General features: G+C 48.3%; 1 pseudogene; it reads left to right on the top strand.

The window, feature by feature from the left end:
* Positions 1–7,607: 7,607 nt before the first annotated feature.
* Positions 7,608–8,734, top strand: LOC127233123 (diacylglycerol O-acyltransferase 2-like; annotated as a pseudogene).
* The last annotated feature ends 273 nt before the right edge of the window (positions 8,735–9,007 follow it).

Below are 9,007 nucleotides of genomic sequence, written 5' to 3'. Positions count from 1 at the left end.
CCAAATGAGTTTCTAAGATGCAGAGAGGACAAGGGGTAACTTCCCTCTCATGCTCCCTGGGTTGAGTTGAGAGGAGGAGGCAGGAAGCAGAAGACAAATCCTCATGGATCACATGGAAGTAGCCTTCCTCCACTCAAATCCTTCACAAGGCAAAGAGCCTAGAAACAGAGTATCAGGCTTGGTAAGTTTAATTCTTTTTCATTTTTTATTATTTTGTGTGTATATAAGAGACAGGATGTCAGACAGTGGTGGCGCACACCTTTAATCTCAGCACTTGAGAGGCAGAGGCAAATGTATCTCTGAGTTCAAGGCTAGCCTGGTCTACAGAGTGAATTCAAAGGTCAGCCAGGGCTACACAGAGAAATCCTGTCTCAAAAATCCAGAGAAAGAGAGAGAGAGAGAGAGAGAGAGAGAGAGAGAGAGAGAGAGAGAGAGAGAGGAGAGAGGTAGTTTTGTACAGCCCAGGTTGGACTTGGACTTACTATGTAGCCAAGGATAACCTTAAACACCTGATCCTCCTGCCTCTACCTCCCACGAACTGGCATTATGGCTGCACCTGGCTCAGTCCAGCGACTGATGCTCACAGCTTTATTCTAAAGAAGGGTGAAGCCTTTGAGGGACCAGAGAAAAAATAGAACTTTCCCAGGACCACACATGTGTATAAAGCTACCCCCCCCCACACACACACAAAACAGGTCTTGATTCAGTGGGTAATATACTTGCTGTACAAGCATGATGACCTGAGTTCAAATCCCCAGAACCCATATTAAAAACAAAAACAAGAACTGGACACAGTAGTGTGAGCCTGAAATCTCGGTGCTCCTATGGCAGGATGAAAGGAGACAGATGAATCCTCAGAAGCTACTGAGAGAGCAAAGCTGGCTAACCCAGTGAGGGGCGGCATACACCCTCTTTCAAACAAGGTGGAAGACAAAGACAGGTGCTGGATATTGTCTTCTGACCTCCATAAGTGCTGGCATCTGTTCTCTCTCTCTCTCATTCACTCACACATACATCATACATATTAAAAAACAAAACCCCAAAGTCTTGTTTTGATTACACAATGTTGTGTGCCCCTCACGGGATCACACAGGGCAGAGGGGAGAGGAAAGAGATGAGAGAGGAGTGAACAGGCTACAGAGACAAGGGTCCCCGCCTGGCTGGTAGTCTGGGGGTCCTGGGCCGCAGTCTTCGTCCACTAAGCAGGTTAGCATGTCCAGGCTGAAGCACCTCACCTCACAGGGCCCTGGGGAGGAGGGAGGTGAGGCTTGAAGAAGCACTTTGAGAAGCAAAGCCGCCAAGCTGTGCAAAGCCTTCTGCTCATGTCGCTGCTTGCGCTTTGTCCCAGGAGGCTGGGGGCAGCTGCCAGTTCAGCCAGCATGAACTCGGTCAGTACTGGCAATGTCTCCATTCTCTTTCTGAATTATTTATCCCTCCTTTGCCCATTGCACCCCTAGACCTTTTATAATATTAAAGCTTTAAATAGGTCTGGGTGTTGGTTTGGGCCACTATGTCTCACCATCTCTCCTGTCAGTCTCTGGAGAAGACTTCTCCGCACACATTGATTTCCCCTCAGCCGGGTCTTGAGGTCATGGTCATCGGCTCTGCCTGATCCTAGGGAACAGCTGCAACCAGAGTGAGGCAGACGCCCGGCTCACAGCCCAGTCCTGCCTGGGGCTTTTCTACCCATCTCTGCAGATGCTTGCTGAATATTTCAAACCTTTATTCAGCTAGCTGATGGTAGTTGTAAGACCAGCAGGCTCTCAGGGAAGTCGTTTTGTTCCTTCTCCTGCCCAGAGGCTGGATGCTAACCCAGCATCCACCTTAACTACGCAGCGACTCAGCCCTGCCCTCACCCCTTCTGCCCAGGGAAGAGTTATGGTTTCCCCCAAAGACCTGGAGAAGCTTTTTGTGAACTACCCAGAAACAGCTGGTTACTATAGGTACCTAGGAACACGGGGTAGGATGGGGACTATTTTAGAATCAGGGTGGAGCTATGGTTTAGGGAGAGCCTCCAAGGTCCAGAGGGTGACATGTTCTGCTGTACAAGGTTCAGAAGAGTTCGAATGAGGTTGGAAACCCTAACAGCCACTCTTTCTGGTGCGTGGTCGATTGCAGCCAGGACAAGTCAACTGCCCTATCCTTCTCCCTGCTCTCTGCCTGGCCTCTGAGACCAGGAGCAAAAACACTACCTTCTAGCCTCAGACCCAGATGAGAACACTGCCTTTTCTACCCCTTCAGCATGCTCACTCACTTGGCTCTTCTGGGGATCTCCCAGCTTGCTTATTTCTGTTACTACAACGAAATACACAAGCCTGGAGGTTTTGTAAAGAAAATGGGATTTTTCAGTTCACAAGTTTTGGAGACTTAAAGTCCAGAAATTGGTAACTCCATCTACTTGGTCCCTGATGAGAGCCTTCCTAGCTATTTCCTAGCATGGTAGACAGCATTACAAGAGGAAGGAGAGAGAACAAAAGTGAGAGGAACTCACATGGCAAAACAGAGTGGGGGTGGCTAGAGGGGGGCCAGGTTTGCTTTTTAATAACAACACTCTCAGGAACCCATAAGAGTTGCTTTAATCCTTCTCAGGACAGCATCCCAAATGGTCCAATGTCTTTATACCTGGTCCCCTATTAACATCGCCACTCTGAAGATTAAACTTCCAATACTTAAATGCTAGTGAAGGGAGGCACCATATCCAAACAGTCCCTCAAGGTACTCATTTCTCACGACACCCTCATCCTACTCAGTAATGGCCACCTCACTGGTGTCACTCAGCATGCCCAGTGCTGCTGCTGACTGCCATGGCCTGTTTTTTTTTTTTTGTTTTGTTTTTTTTTTTTCTCTAGTCCTCCAGCCTGTATGACAAAGCATCACAGATGACGCTATGAGGTCAGCAGGCTCTGTCCCAATTCACTACTACCATGCTCAGCCTGGATGCTTCTACATGTAGCTAGCTTGACTCTCTCCTGCTGCAGCTTGGATCTGCATCCTTCCCATTTCCTTCACAGCATGGTGTTGGAAGAGTGTCTCGCTAGAACATGACTCCCTTGCTTTCCTCTGAGACTCAGAAATAATAAATTATTTGCCCAAGGTCACTGGGCTGTGTCCTGCTGGTGCCCCAGGACCCAGAGCCTCTCCCTCCCAGCTCAGCCTACCACCCCATCAAGAAGGAGACCCAGCCCATTCCAGGGCAAGGTGTGTTGTCTCCCACAGCCTGAGTGCTCCATTCAGCTCTCAGTTCTCACATTAACCACAAAGTTAATGAAGCCCCTGGGTCCTGGGCTCTGCTTTCCTGCCAGATACCCCTGCTGGCATGCACAGGCTCGCCTGGGGGTAGAGATGGCGCCATCTCTTAGGGCAGCAGAAATTGGGCTTTTAGAGTCCAAAACAACTCTTGCCTGTCAGAAGACACACAGGTTATAACAGGGCAGGGACCCCAAAACCTGGTTTCTCACCAAGGGTTAGTAGCACAGAGAGCTGGATATTCCCTCATGCATCTCCCTGACAAGGATCTTCAAATGGGCAGTGACAGTCCATAACTGGCATCCTGGAACCCTGTGTGGTCCTCTCCTTCCATGTAGACAAAGAGCTGAGGTCCTGGTGAACCTGGCCAACAGGCAAGGGCAGGTATCTGGTGTGGTAGAATAGTGCCACCTACCTGTGACTAGAGTTAGAGCAATGGCAGGAGCCTGCCAGCTTAGCCAGAGGCATCATCCTGAGAGTCCCTGTACATATCTAATTCCTTTGCAGAGCATGGACTTTCTTGATACACAGGGATCTCAGAGAGTTGGTCCCCAACTCAGAGACCAAGGCAGTCAAACTGAGTATGCTCTTAAAGGATCCCCAGCTAGAGAGTCCACCAATAACCAGGCAGCTTATATAAACAGTGTGTAGGTGCTGGGTAGTCACTCTACTGTGAGCCCATGGCTCCATCATATAGGATTCCATGCAGTTCCGTTTGTATGTGTGTGAGGGTGCATGAATGTGTGTGTGCGCGCATGGGCGCACGTGCACGCAGGTTTGCACATGTGTGTGCAGGTGCACATGCATGTATGTGCACATAGGTGTGGAGACCAGAGGACAATCTTAGGTGTCATTCCTCAGGTGATATCCATCTTGTTTTGTTTTTAATAGGATCTCTCTCACTGGCTAGAATTCTCAAGTAGTTTGGTTGGTTGGCAAGTGATGGGAGATATTTTTCTGTAAATATGTTTCTCTTATTGGTTAATGAATAAAGCACTGTTGGCCAATAGGAAAGCAAGCTAGGCAGGACTAGGAGACAAAGAGGATTAGAGGAAGTGGTAGGAAGGAGTCAACATGGAGAGGTTGGAGGGAACAGAGGTCTGGGCCCTCTCTCTGGCAAGATAAGACCATGTGGAAATACTTAGATTAATAGAAATGGGTTAATATTTAAGATAAGAGCTAGCCAATAAGAAACTAGTAACTGGCCAAACAGATTTATATCAAATACAGTGTCTGTATGTGTTATTTGGGGCTGGAGTGGTGATGGGACCAAAAAAACTACTCCTAACAGATATCCACCTTGTTTGTTTCTTTTTTTTTTTTTTTTTTTTTTTTTTTTTTTTTTTTTTAGGATTTCTCTCACTGGCTAGAATTCTCAAGCAAGACCCCAGGATTCACTTGTCCCTGCCTTCCCAGCTCCGGGATAACAACTGCATCTCCACACCAAGCTTATTCACTTAGATCCTGGAGATGTAAGCATTTTACTTATTGGCCTGTCTCTCCAGGTCTCAGTGGAAAACTTGTAATGTGACCAAGGACAGTGAAGGCATCTGGAAGCCAGAGACTGCTCCCACCTTACTCTAGACCTAGTCTGTCCTGAGGGCAGCCACATAGAACTTTGTTGCTTCTGCCTACAGTCCTAGTCTACAAAACAATAGAAGAACTTCTATGGGGACAGAAAAGTGTGGGTTCCAAGAGGGCTGTGCTGGAGGAGGATGGGCCACAACATAGATTCATTTCTGTTGCTGCAATAAACACTCTTAACAAAATGCAGCTTAGAGGAGAAAGGGATGTATTCCCATTTACAATTCCAGGTTAGTGTTTACATCTTTGGAGTTTACAGAGAAGTCAAGGCAGGAACTTCAAACTGCTAGTCATGTCACACCCGTAAGTTCAGAGCAGAAAGGGGGACTAGAGAGATGTCTCAGCAGTTAAGAGCTCTGCCTGCTCTTCCAGAGGACCTGGGTTCAATTCCCAGAACCCACATGAGAGCTTACAGCCATCTGTGAATCAAGTTCTAGGGGATCTGCTATTCTCTGCTGGCCTCTGTGCACAGATATTCATGTAGGCAAAATGTGCATGCACATAAATAATAATTTAACAATTTTTAAAAGAGCAGAGCAAGTCAGGTACACCTCTAATTGCAGTACTCAGGAAGCAGATCTCTTGGAGTTTGAAGCCAGCCTGGTCTACAAAGCAAGTTCCAAGGCAGCCATGGCTATTATACAGAGAAACCCTTGGGGGAAGAGAGGCAGCACCTGCCTAGGGAATAGTGACACCTACAGTCAGCTGAGTTTTTCCACATGAATTAATTTTGAGACAATCCTTCATAGATCAACCCAGTGTAGACAATGCCTCATGGAGACTTCCTTCTCAGGTGATGCTAGGTTAACAATTAGTTAACCATCAGAGGCCACCACCCAGGCCCTAGCACTGGGCCAAGTGCTGAACTGAAGCCACTGTTGGGGAGACAGGCTGACCTGGGTGTCTTTTGAGAAATGTCTAGTTCAGTGACTATGAAATATGAATTCATTAGTGTATTTCGCTTCCTTGCATCTTAACTTTGCTCCTAAGGTTCAAATCTACCCTCCCTGCTGGGACTCCCCAAGAAGGAAGCTCTAAGATAGGGCTAAGCATTGAGGGCACTGGTTAGGAATGATCACTAAATATCACCAAATGGGCACTCCTGGACAGAGGAAGAAGCTGGGTTGCACTGTAATCTAGACCCCAGCCCCAGGTGACTTTGCAGTGACCTGTTGATCAGTCACTATGTGCAGGCTGTCCTGGGAAGGGCTGGCAGCACTCATCCTGCATTCCTGGAGGGGCCTGAGCTGCAAAGCATCACAGTCAGAATCATGATTCCAATGTGACACTTTAATAGTGGTGAGCCAAGTACAAAAGTCATTTGTCAAGGGTCTCTGTTCCAGGGGATGTTTCTTTGTTTTACTTATTTATTGTATACATGTGTATATGCATGAATGTATGTGCCCCATCTGTTTGCAGAAACCAATGGAAGCCAGAAGAGGGCAGTAGATCCACTGGAACGGGAACCACAGGCAGTTGTGATTTGCCATGTAGGTGCTGGGAACTGAACCCAGGCACTCTGTAAGAGCAGTCAGTGCTCTTAACCACCGGGCTACCTCTCCAGTCCATGTTACACGTTTCTTAATCCCTGAACCTGCCTAAGAGGAGATGGTCAAAGCCCACTCTGTCCCTTCCTCCTCCCAGTCTTCTCTAAGAGATGACCTGTGAATAGGAGATGTTCTCCCTCTCATCACCCATTATCAGATCCAAGCACAAGCAGTTCATTCCTATTCCAGTCACAGCAGCCCAGATTAAAATTCATACTCATGTTTCCTTTCTTCTTTCTACACTAAGCAATTAGCTTTTCATTTCTGTGGGTAAGTAATTAATGCTCTGTTAATTACGATGGAGATCAGAACTTGGAAACGTGTTGTTTGTTTCTTTCTACTTTTCAAAAGGAAGGGGAGTAGGAATGTGAAAAGAAAACAAGGATGGGGCTTGTTCTTGTTGGGGTCTCTATTGCCATGATGAAACACCATAACCAAAAGCGACTTGGAGGGGAAAGTGCTGCGCCTGCGCAGCCAGAGTACTGAGCTGGCGGAGGGTGTCGGGATTGAAACACTTAACAGGCCACCACGAGAAGTGAAGAAGAAGCTGCTGCCTTTTATTACAGAGAGTAATGGGCTTATATATCCAAGCCGGGGGATGGGCTAAGCATAGGAGGAAATCATGCACCACCCACACCTGGGATCAAGGTACCGGCACTGCACACTGGAAAGTTATGAGAACAACCTTGTTTGTTCAACCTTGAGAGCACAGGAGTTCTACAGCTGGGAGGGGAAGAAGAGAGCTGTAAGGGACAAGTACTTAAATTTCCCAACAGAAAGGATTTATTTGACTCACACTTCCACATCACTGTTCATCACTGAAGGAAGTCAGGGTAGGAACTCAAACAGGCCAGGAACCTGGAGGCAGGAGCTGGTGCAGTCAGGTGAATGAGGAATGCTGCTTACCGGCTTGCCATGCTTTCTTACAAAACCCAGAAGTACCAGCCCAGGGAAAGCCTTACCCACAGTGGGTTGTGCCCTCCCCCATCAATCACTAATTAAGAAAATGCCCTACAGGTTTGCCTGAAGTCAATCTTATGGAGGCATTTCCTCCACTGAGGCTCCCTCCTCTCTGATGATGTTAGCTTGTGTCAAGTTGGCATAAAATTATCCATCATGGGGCTGCAGAGTTTACTCAGCCAGTATAGAGCTCTTGTTGAAGCAGGACAGTGGCCATGGAAGTCAGAATCCACTAAGGAGTGTGTAACAACTCACCTGCCCTGAAAACGGATGACACTGGAGAGTCAGGCCCATACCGGGCCTTCGCTGGCGGTTGGAATGGGACAGGAGCAGCTGCAGCCCATGGCTCAGCCCACGGCCCTCAGTAGGAGGGCCGCTGTGGTGAGCCTTGAAGCCTAGGCCTCAGGCAGGGTGGAACGGCCTCAGGCAGGGTGGAACCGCCTCAGGCGCAGATCTCTGTGGCAGTAGCAAATATTCAAGCGAGAACTTTGAAGGCTGAAGCAGAGAAGTTCCTTGTGAGCAGCACTGTCATCCTCATGTTGCCCTCTGCGCCGACTGCTGGTTGATGGCTGTGCTCTGCTTCAGCTGGATGGCATTTGACTGGAACACGCCCAAGAGAGGTAGCAGGGTGTAGAACTGGGCTGTGTGGCGCTACCTTTGAGACTGCTTTTCCATCCAGCTGGTGAAGACACACAACCTGCTGGCCACCAGGAACTGTATCCTCGGATACCGTCACCGTGGCATCATGGGCCTGGGAGCCTTCTGTAACTTGAGTACAGAGGCTACAAAGTTAGCAAGAAGTTCCCTGGCATAAGGCCCTATTTGACTACACTGGCTGGTAACTTCCGGGTGTCTGTGCTTCGGGAGTACTTGACATCTGGAGGCATCTGCCCTGCCAACTGAGACACCATAGACTACTTGCTTTCGAAGAGTGGGAGCAGCAATGCTATCATCATCATGGTGGGAGGTGCAGCTGAGTCCCTGAGACCCATGCCTGGCAAGAACCCAGACACCCTGTGGAACCAAAAAGGCTTTGTAGAACTGTCCCTGTGCCATGGGCTGATCTGGTTCCCACCTGTTCCTTTGAAGAGAATACAAGCAGGTGATCTTAGAGGAAGGCTCCTTGATGGGTCCAGAAGTTCCAGATATATACTGGTTGGGTCCCATGCATCTTCCATGACTGAGGCCTCTTCTTCTCTGACACCTGGGGACTGGTGCCCTACTCCAAGCTTATCTATCACCACTGTTGTGGGTGAGCCCATCACCATCCTCAGGCTGGAGCACCCGACCCAGAAGGACATCCACCTGTACCACGCCATGTACATGGAGACCCTGGTGAAGCTCTTTGACAATCACAAGACCAAACTACAGAGATAGAGGCACTGGAGGTAAACTGACCCAGCCCATGGAAGCCGGCTCCGGGAAGGAACGACTGCAAATCCTTTTCTACCAAGTTCTCAAGTGCATTTTGTTCTATAAATTTGGAAGCATCCTGGGTGTCTTATTTAAAAGAAATTATAATTTGTTTTAAAAAAAAAAGAGAGAGGTCAAAAGCTCTTGTCACTCTTACAGAGGGGCAGTGTTCTCTTCCCAGCACCCATGCTGGGCAACTCACAACCTCCTCTTCTGGACTCTGAGGGCATAGAAGCAGAGAACCTGGTTCTCTAAAT

The sequence above is a fragment of the Phodopus roborovskii genome, unplaced genomic scaffold (assembly GCF_943737965.1).
Source record: "Phodopus roborovskii unplaced genomic scaffold, PHOROB, whole genome shotgun sequence".
NCBI lineage: Eukaryota > Metazoa > Chordata > Mammalia > Rodentia > Cricetidae > Phodopus > Phodopus roborovskii.
The sequence above is the reverse complement of the archived record's forward strand: the minus strand, read 5'-3'. Positions and strand labels throughout refer to the sequence as shown.